This window comes from Mercenaria mercenaria, chromosome 11, assembly GCF_021730395.1.
Source record: "Mercenaria mercenaria strain notata chromosome 11, MADL_Memer_1, whole genome shotgun sequence".
In the NCBI taxonomy this organism is placed as follows: domain Eukaryota; kingdom Metazoa; phylum Mollusca; class Bivalvia; order Venerida; family Veneridae; genus Mercenaria; species Mercenaria mercenaria.
Window position 1 is genome coordinate 37,108,877 of NC_069371.1, and position 10,719 is coordinate 37,119,595.

A 10,719-nucleotide genomic window follows, 5' to 3' on the forward strand; every position below is an offset into this window, starting at 1 on the left:
TACTCTACTAATATGGAATAAACATAAGGATGTAAATAAAGTTTGTTGATATAAGCTAAATATATGGTTTATATCGTCGTTCATATTTTCAATTTAGATCACACACATGGATTGAATATAGCAAAGTTTCAACTACAATGTATTACACTTATCAAATTTTAAAAGACAGTGATAACCCGTGTTTTACTTCCATTAAATCTTTGGGAGTATGAAACACTCAACAGTTAGTTGTATTGAAAAAAAAGCAGCAAAATACTACCTCTGAATCAAGGTTACTGACAACATTCATTACACTTACCTACAACATTAATCTTATCAGCATGATTGAGATCAGTTTTAAGCATGTACTAAAGATAAGATTATGAAGGAGAATATTTTGCCACAGGCCAACATATGCTTGTTTAAGAAAACGCATACAATTGTTATAAAATGTCCTACATGTATTTTCTTCCCTTTTTAAATGTTTTTACAATGGACAAGTTAATGTAATTATGGTTTCATGTTCAGAGTTTTGATTGGACCATATATCGTCTTCACATATAGTCATATAGTGGTTTGATTCGATGAAATAGACTCTTTCTATTTCCCCCGCTGGCTGAGAAATTTAGTATACTAGATACATTATGAACCAAGGTCTTGAAAATTTCCTGATTGTCCCTTTTTATTATATACCTATATAAATTCTGTAAAAAATCGGCTTGTATTTCACAATTAAATACGAACAGACAGACAAAAATTCCGTATTGTACCTTTTAAATTCCGTATTGTACCTTCCGTATTGTATGCTGCCGGACTATTTTCATTAATATGCAAGATCCGACACATTTCTATAAATAGCGCACATAAAAACTTCAGTAAGTTCCATTTAATATCGATAAACATTGAAGATTTCGTTCAAGAACAAAACAAGAATCAAAATGGTAAAGGTATATAATAAAAGGGTCATTATAACAGTAGCTAGATCTGGGACTTTCTGTTCGGCTCTCATGGATTTTGCAAGGTCGGATCACACTCGGCGCTTGCGTGCCTCGTGAGATCCGATCTGACAAAATCCACTCGAGCCGAATACTGCATCCCAGATCAAGCTACTGTTATAATAACCCTATTTATCTAAATAACAAGAGCTTATATAAATCCTATCTTTCTGAATGCAATTAGAAGAATTTGTTTCTTACACAATATCTAATAATTTCGTCAATATCTTGTATCTTTTTTTAGATACTATGGAAGTTTTCTTAAATCTTCTAAATACCCGGTCCACTTAAAAAAAAAAACGAGACAAAAATACAAATGAAAGCTGCTTGATAATAGATAGGGCTTGAATATATACAGACAATTACTTAGGGAAAAAGCAAAATAGAAACAAAATCCCTTCATTTTGTCTTGCATGTGTACCTAAAAAGGAAACAAATCTGATATTAACCCTTAGCCTGTTGGCGGCAAGCGATTCAGATCCGTGCAGTCTGATCATGGTCTGCACTGTTCGTCATTCAGTCAGTAGCTTTTTTATAAGCACCCCCTTTATCAGTTAATTGTACTGTCCAAATTGACAGGTGGACATTTTCATTATAGAAATTTAGCAGGGTAAGGGTTAAACCACATTTTTGAAAAAAGGTACTGTGGACTGGGTAACATACGCGATGCTTTTCCTTTCGTTTGTATTCGCAACAGGCCGATGAGTGAATTAAAAACACTCGTGAATATCAAGGATCATTAACTCCAGAAGTATGAACAACCACGAAGAGCAAATTTTAAACAACACGAAAAAGTTTGTTGTTTACGCGAAATAAAAATGACGCTAAAATTACCTAATCTACAATAACACATTTTTAAAAATAATTGCTTGGCTTATCATATATTATTAAAGTATGAAATTCTAGACGAGGTTGTCAATACTAAAACCTGTATGCTGCATGATTCGACTTTTGTTAAATTTAGATATATTTTAATTTAACAGTGTGCTGATTTTATTTTTAGTAATTTTAAGGTCTTGTCAAATCATTGAGTATTCCGTTAAAATATTTGTGAAGTTCAGTTTTTATTTGGTTTAAGGGTTCTGAAAATTTATTTTAATTTATTCACACCATCGAAAAAAATATATGCAAATAGACAATAACGTTTATTTCCATTAACATCATCCGTTTTTTAAAATAAAAAACCAAGGACGCGAACACAAAAATGTTGATGTCAGCAGTTTTATATATGTTGAATAATATTCCCCTTCACTCTAACCCAGTTTTAGGTCGTACCTCGCACGAATCACTGTTCAATTTATGATCTGTCAATGATACCAGTTCGGGAGAGAAGAGTACACTTAAACACTATCTATCACTTGTAAGATATGTACTTGAGTGCAGAAACTATTTATTTACCACAATGAAAAGTAATAGCTCTAAAAAACGATGGTCCCGTTTTTTTTCAATTATCTCCCTTTTTCTTAAAATCATGTCCAGGACATAACTCGAATACTATGTAAGATATGAACATGATACTTAAAGTATTGTTAGAAGTCAAGGAACCATAACTCTATGTGGTTCTATTTTTTTGAATTATCCTCCTTTGAAAACCTTGTCTAGGACATAACTCGAACATTTCTTTCTTGTAGATATTTGCTTTAAATTCATTTGTTGACCGTTATCAAAGTCTGACAAGAATATTGACATGGTACTTTCAGACACTTATATATTACATTACCAAAAACTTATTGTCACCTAACTTCATCAAGTATTAAGTCTACTGCTTTATTCTGCAATAAATGAATAAATTCATTTTCAAATAAAATACATGTTCTTCGTTTGTTATATCTCACAGGTACATTTCTCCGTAACACAATTTCCGTGGATGAAAAGCCGAGTATGCTACAGTTATTTCGGAGAGCATCCATCGCATCACCCTGTTACTATGGCGACTAGAAAAAAAGTTATTAAACGGAAATGATAAAATTTTATTGCAATCAGCGGAAAGATGGAAATGATCTATTCCCATTGAGAAACTGATTTAAAGAAGTGTCTTCGTAATACTTGGAACTATGTGTGGTTTTCTACAGCTATATGCAGAATAATAAGCCGGCGCTCTTGATTTTTTTTGCTTTAAGTTTGAAATCAAGTCTTCACTCTATTGTTTAGTTTCCTCAGTGAATTATTAAAATTACTTGTGTTTTAAATTATTTGCACAGGACATAATATCCCAGATTCGTTGGTGAGTCATATTTGCCGTCATGTTTCCCCAGATCTTCATAAAAGTGTCATTGAATTTTCATCTAAAAACATTAATACTACTGATATTTGCCTATTTACAGCTGTTTAAGTGATCATTGCGAGTTAAACACTTAAATAAACCTTTTTACCATATTTGGACATTTTTAGGATCGCGTTTTCGTGGAATACTATCGCAATTGTCGTTCATCATAAATCAGTTTAAATAAAACTTATAGACCTGGTTTATGAACAGTTAGATTTATTGTAGGAGAGGAAATTATATTTTCGTTTAGAGATATGCGGCCTGTTCATACCCGTATTTAGCGATTTAATATTTTTACTTACAAATGTACACGGTGGGGAAACCACGTGACTAACTTGGGTAACGTGCACGCAAAAGTGCTAAAAATAGGCCCGCTTCAGGTATGTTTTTTCACTATAACTTTTTTGATCCGCAATTGTTTTAAACGAGATTACGTGCATAAACCCCACAATAAAAAGCTCTTTCATCGGATGTATGTAACTTGATGAAACTCTCTCCCGTTTTTACGTAATCCTTGCCCAACCGATTCGAAAGATGCAAAATATTTTGGTAACGAACACGTCTGTTCACAAGTTACGCACCTAGCACAGATTCTGCAGAGAATTTCCGCTGGAATTTAAGTTTAAAATAAAGCTTTTCATTGTCCAAAGTCCTGTACCAAATAATTTACATGACTATTCAGGAATATTAAAGAAATCGTAAGACAAAGGGTGCGGTAACGTACACGTTGCGGTTTTTCAGGAGGTGACGTACACGTCATTTTTCCCCAGAGGGTAACGTACACGTCAAAGACTATTTATCATGCATGTAGACCATCTTTGTCTTTAAATGACTGAATTGTTAACATTTTGACATTGTTAAAAAAGATGCAAATGCTGGGAATAGGCTGTTTTTCTTTCGGTATGTTAATATATACAGAAATGCTACAGTGAAAATGTGTAGCGTCGGTCCTCATCCTAGCTTGGAAATAATTACACGTTTACAGCTCTTGTATATCTATACATAAATAGGCAAGATGATAAAATTTTGAAATTATTTTGCTCTAAATCCATCATATGCGCAACTGACCATGTATCTTTGAGTGAAAAAGTTGACAGTTGCTTACGGGTGATGGAAGCCTAGTACTTGTTCTTTCCAGTAACGATAGTTAGTTTAGTTGTCCGCACCATAATTATGATTCTGACTTTTGAAAGAGACAAACAAAAAGAAGTATTAAATACGCATATAGGTATAATTGTTGCACCGAGAGTAACAGCAGTAAAACTATTATATATTTATAGCACGGAGAATGAATATATTTGCCAGGAGTGCGAAATGTGTTTTCGGAGAAAAAGTAATTTAAAGGCGCACGAGAAGAGACATAGTGGAGCGTGAACCTACCACTGTTGTGGGAAAAACTTTTTTCGGACGACCCATTTTCTAAAAATAACAACAGAAAAAAACTTGTTACTTTTCTTTTTGACATGTTTATATTTTGTATATCATTGATTTTACTTGGATTCCATACAAGTTTCTTATACATACAGGGAGGTAATTAAAAATGGAGTCAGTAAGAGTTATGATTCCTTATCACTGCACTATCTTTCACTGACCTGTATTAATGTACAAAGTAGCAAATCAATCCTTCATAGTTTTTGGCTTGAGCTTCAGTCAAGCTTCTTGCTTTTCCTTTTCATGCATAAAGGGAGGTGATTCAAAAATGGGGTCAGCTAAAGTAATGGTTCTTTGACACTGCACTTTGCTTCACTGACCTCTATCAATGTATCAAGTATCAAGACAATCCTTTTTATGGTTTTGACATTGGCCCCAGACAAGTTTTTTCCATAGATAAAGGGAGGTTATTCAAAAATAAGATCAGTTAGAGTTATGGTTCTTTGACACTGTACTTCCTTTCATTGGACCTCTATTTATGTGCAAACTTTCAAGTCAATCCTTTATATAATTTCGACTTGGGCTTCAGACAAGCTTTCTATATAACGATAAGGGGAGGTAATTTAAAAATGTGACCATTACACTGCGCTTCCTCTGTCAATGTGTAAATTATCTTCAAATTCTTCAAATAGTTTTTGACTTGGGCTCTGGACAAGTCTTTTTTATAAGGATAAGGGGAGATAATTGAAAAATGGGACCACCTAGAGTTATGGTTCTTTGATACTGCACATCCTCTCACTGTGTTCGATCATTGTATGAAGTAACAAATTAGCACCTTTATTATTTCTTGAGCTATGCTCCGGAAAAGAAGCGTGACGGACGCCACCCGGTCGCCAACGGACAAAAAGACGGACGACGGAAAAGTGATCCCTATATGTCGCAGCTACTTTGTAGTAGGCTACACAAAATCAGTCTAAGTCAACTGTACTTGGTTAAAAAAAAATCAACTTTTTTGCGAAATTTTCTAACTTTTTTGCGATCCAATATAGCTTAGTTTAGTAAAATAGTTAATTGTAATCTCGTTAATGCTTATATAAGGTATTTGATTTTGTAAATGAACAGCCTAAACATAACCGAGGCTTTGAATGTAACTGACGCATTTATAGATCTATATTATCAGAATATGTCAGCATTTATAATTTAATCAACCATGGAATGACTATGTCCTTAGATATGCAAAATTTAGGTCAATACTGATATGTTGTTTCAGTAAGGAGGTCTAAATGAATAACTAGCTGACCAACAAACTGTCACTAACCCACAGAAACAGATAACATTACTCCCGCACGATAATTTAAACGACAACGTGTTTATATTATTGGCTGATTGTTATGGTCCCATGCATGATAGAACTCAAACAGTTTGTCAATGATTCAAATAAGGTGCATGCTGTCATATTAAACAAAAAGATTTTCTGTATTGTAACGTTTTAATAAAGAAAAATCATGGTTATCAAGCATGCTATCGTTCCAGTTATCGTCCAGAATTTATACTAATTTCAGCATCTTTTTAACAATATAAAAAATGTTTACAGTTCAACGGGTCATCAAAAAGATTTGAACATATGGATTTGATTAAACCCTGCTGACAGACGGACATGGTTTATTCCCAGAAACCTAATCAACTTTTGATAGTTGGAGAAAAAAAAGTTGACATTTAAAATGGCAACTGCTAACAATGTCTACTTGTCAAAATAACATACACGATTAGACCATAAAATTCCAAATGCTATTCATTTTCACTGTAGCATTTCTGTATATACAAACCTACCGAAAGAAAAACAGCCTGTTCCCAGCATCTGCATCTTTTTTTTAACAATATCAAAATGTTTACAGTTCAGTCATTTAAAGACAAAGATGTTCTACATGCATGATAAATAGTTTTTGACGTGTACGTTACCCTCTGGGGAAAAATGACGTGTACTTCACCTCCTGAAAACCGCAACGTGTACGTTACCGCACCCTTTGTCTTACGATATCTTTAATATTCCCGAATAGTCATGTTAAATATTTGGTATAGGACTTTGGACAATGACAAGCTTTATTTTAAACCTACATTCCAGCGAAAATTCTCTGCAGAATCTGTGCTAGGTGCGTAACTTATGAACAGACGTGTTCGTTACCAAAATATTTTGCATCTTTCGAATCGGTTGGGCAAGGATTACGTAAAAACGGGAGAGAGTTTCATCAAGTTACATATATCCGATGAAAGAGCTTTTTATTGTGGGGTTTATGCACGTTATCTCGTTTAAAACAATGGCGGATCAAAAAAGTTATAGTGAAAAAACATACCTGAAGCGGGCCTATTTTTAGCACTTTTGCGTGCACGTTATCCGATTTAGTCACGTGGTTTCCCCACCGTGAATGTATTTGATGTCCAAATATCGTAAATCATGAAGCAACTGACACAACGGAATAAAAACATCTGAACAACGTTCCATGATGACCTACATTGCTAACCTGAATAACATTGCTCATTAAAACAACTTGCAAGATATTGCCACACATACCCAACTTCCAGCTATCACAAATCAACTTTGGTATAATGTTGTAGGAATTACAGCTGAATAAGTTACCTTGCAACTTTTGCTATTTTGAGATCTTATCAAACATCTAAAACGACACATATCACATAAGCTTAAATATTGAACAAACTACAGCTGTTTTCGAGAAAAGCGCATGTCTCCCACAACTGCCTAATCATCTGAATAGTTATGTACCTGAGTCAACCATGCACCAATACATGTATCACTGGCATCTGTGTACAGAGAGATTTTCGGTCATTAAAGGGCCATAATTTTGAAGTACCTGAGTCGATTTGGCTATTTATCGAACTTGGCCGAGGACTTATTGTTATTGGCAAACAAATTTTATTCAAGTTTGGTGAAGATCGGATGAGAATTGTTCGACTTAGATAGCGAACAAGTGTGTACAGAGCGACTTTCGGTAATTTAAGTGCTATAATTCTGAAGTGCCTGGGCCGATTTGGCTAGTTTCCAAACTTGGCCGAGAACTTATTGGCAAACACATTTTGTTCAAGTTTGTTGAAGATCTGATGTGAAATGTTTGACTTAGAGTGCGGACAAGTGTGTACAGAGCAATTTTCGGTAATTCAAGGGCCATTATTCTGAAATGCCTGGGCCGATTTGGCTAGTTATCGAACATGGCCGAGAACTTATTGGCAAACACATTTTGTTCAAGTTGTGTGAAGATCGGATGAGAAATGTTTGACATAGAGCGAGGACAAGATTTGTGACAGACAGACAGACAGACCGGGCTAAACACGACAAGGAATACCGGTACAATACAGGCGGTGCCTGTATCGGCGGACGACAAGCGATGCCGGTATAATACAGTTGTTCCCTATACCGTTTCAAGAGGCTGTCGGTAGCGAAAACCATTGCTTATTTTAAACATTTATGCATCACAGTAAGTGCACAGAACAACAACTAACCCTATTAGTAAGTAAACAACTTTTGAAAAATTTGAAAAAGACATTAAGTACAAAATTCCTCCTATCGGACATAACACGCATTCAACACTCGTACCAGGTCCGTGTGTCATTATTTTCTGTAAAAATCTATGAAAGACAGACCACAACTTTAGGGAAAAATTATTGGTGTCAAATAAAAAATTACTGCTGCTATTCCACTCCTGTTGACTATAAACAACATTGCATATTGCACATTGCACGTACCTCCACAAAGAATGCTGGGTGCGTAAATAAATTTGAGATATCATTTGCAAATTACTGATAAAAACATTACGATTCATTATACATGTGTATATGCATTATTATCCATGTTTCACGCGTATGCGGCGTGGAGTTTTACTGCACCCCCCACTGAAGACCGGAAACGCGGTAAAGATCATAAAGCACCGCCTACTTGATAGTGATCTCCAAGAGGTCGTATATTGTTTAAATTGCTCTCCGAGTCAGCTATAAGGGGACATAGAACAACGTTTTAGAAGGTTCTAGAGGGGAAATAAGTCAACATACATTGTAAGGCTTTGCTTTGTTTAGTATTGAATTTGAGAACTCGAGTGATATGCTCATATATGCTACATGTTGCAGATGTTTTCAATCACCCCATGTAAACTATCATTTGATCATGTTGTTACTTACAACTGTAACAGGTTGTAATATTAAATGAAAAATTGTTGTTATTGTTGCTACGACCGTAAAATGAAGCTTACTACCACATAATGGATTCATATTTTTCCACAAATTTAAGCTATAGACATATCCAAGCTCGTTACATACCGGTTTTCATGTTTTTTATTTTAATAATATCACTTGATGACAACGTTAAACATTTATTTAGATATTGATTTTAATTGTTGTGGGAATTTTTCTCTATTTGATTGTCGTCTTTTCATTTTATTTTTCTTTATTTATAATCCAAAATTGTCCCCCGTAAAACTTTCGGACGTTTTCGTTAATTTACGCAATATTTATAACCTGAAAATATCCATATAAACCTAGTATACAGTGAGCCGATGACACGATGACGTAGGGGTAAGGTTTCTGATTTCTCCGCACGTTACCATGGGTCGGAACCTCCTTAAATTATATCATTTTATAATGTAATGTTATTGATATGACTATTATTCTTACATTATTTTATGTATCATATTTCATGAATTTTAATTCTTTTCTCTTGTATTGGTTTTCTGGAAACGCTGGTGACAAGTAATTTATCTTTTTATCTAAATATGCTTTTAAAACAATCTTATCCCATTTTTGCTACAATGGATTATATTATAACTTTCAATAAATGAACCAAAAAATCATGATAAGTTTGATTAGATGAGCGGTAAGTTTGCATATAAAATTTAAAAAAAAGAAGGTATGGTAAGACACACGACTCGAACCCACAACCCTGAGATTGGTAGCTGAACGCTTTGTCCGCACAGCTATGTGCATGTTAAGAATTATATATGTAATAGTTAGGTTCGGGAACCGAAAATTAATTTACGGAAATACTCGATCGATCAGTGAATGTACAATATCATCACCTTTGACATTTATGACATCCAGGCCAATAGAAAAAGTTTCAAGAACGTCATTGAAAATGTTTTACTGAATTTCAATGCGCCAACTCCGATGTGTTCCATCTGTCATTACCATGCCTGGACATACATATCCTTGGACCCAAATGCCCTTCATTAAATAATTTTGCTTGATAAAATGTTAAAAACTGCTTTATGGAAACAGTAGAATTCTCACGTATATACGGTGGCACAGAGGTGACACGCACTTCTCTTTTTTATGTCGTTCCAACGAGATACTAACGCGAGGGAACGACTTATATGTCGTGGTAACGAGATACTAAGTCACCGGAACGACATAAAAAAGTGAAGTGCAATTTAAAAAAAATGCTAAATAGTGATCGTATATCAAGAATACAGTGTGTTAAACTGCCCAGCTGTTACTGCCATCAAAGTTGTACTAAACATCTTAGCCAATGCTTTATGTATTATTGTTTAGAGTCAGTGGGACAACTGCTTAATGTTTTTTTGGTTTTTTTTTACATTTCCATCATCCACAGTGTACTTACTAACTGTCGGAAAACATTTTCTTTTAAATTTTCGTTTACTTTTCAAGTTATATATGATTACGGTTTTGCTAAATCAACATATTTTATGTAAAAGGAAATAAAACTCAAGCTGCTATCTTTTAGGTAATCGGGTAATCTCTGTTATCACAATATAAATACATCAAATCCTGCAACAGATTAAAATGTCAATAAATCACTAAACACTTTATAAAATTCAAGTCTGAAGTTGAATTGAAATCGATAAATGATAAAGACCTGGGAAAACTTGGCGAAACTACAGGAACATGCTTAAATAAGGTTACTGATTCGTCAATTTGATATGCATTGATCATTTAGCAGTTGTTTTTATTAAACAATAGCGATATTGATATTGAGTTACAGACAACAGAAATATAGCCCCCTTCAGTACATTCCAAAACCACTGGGATATTTTACATGCACATAACTTTATATTCTTTCGCGTTACACAAAGAAAAGATACCATAACT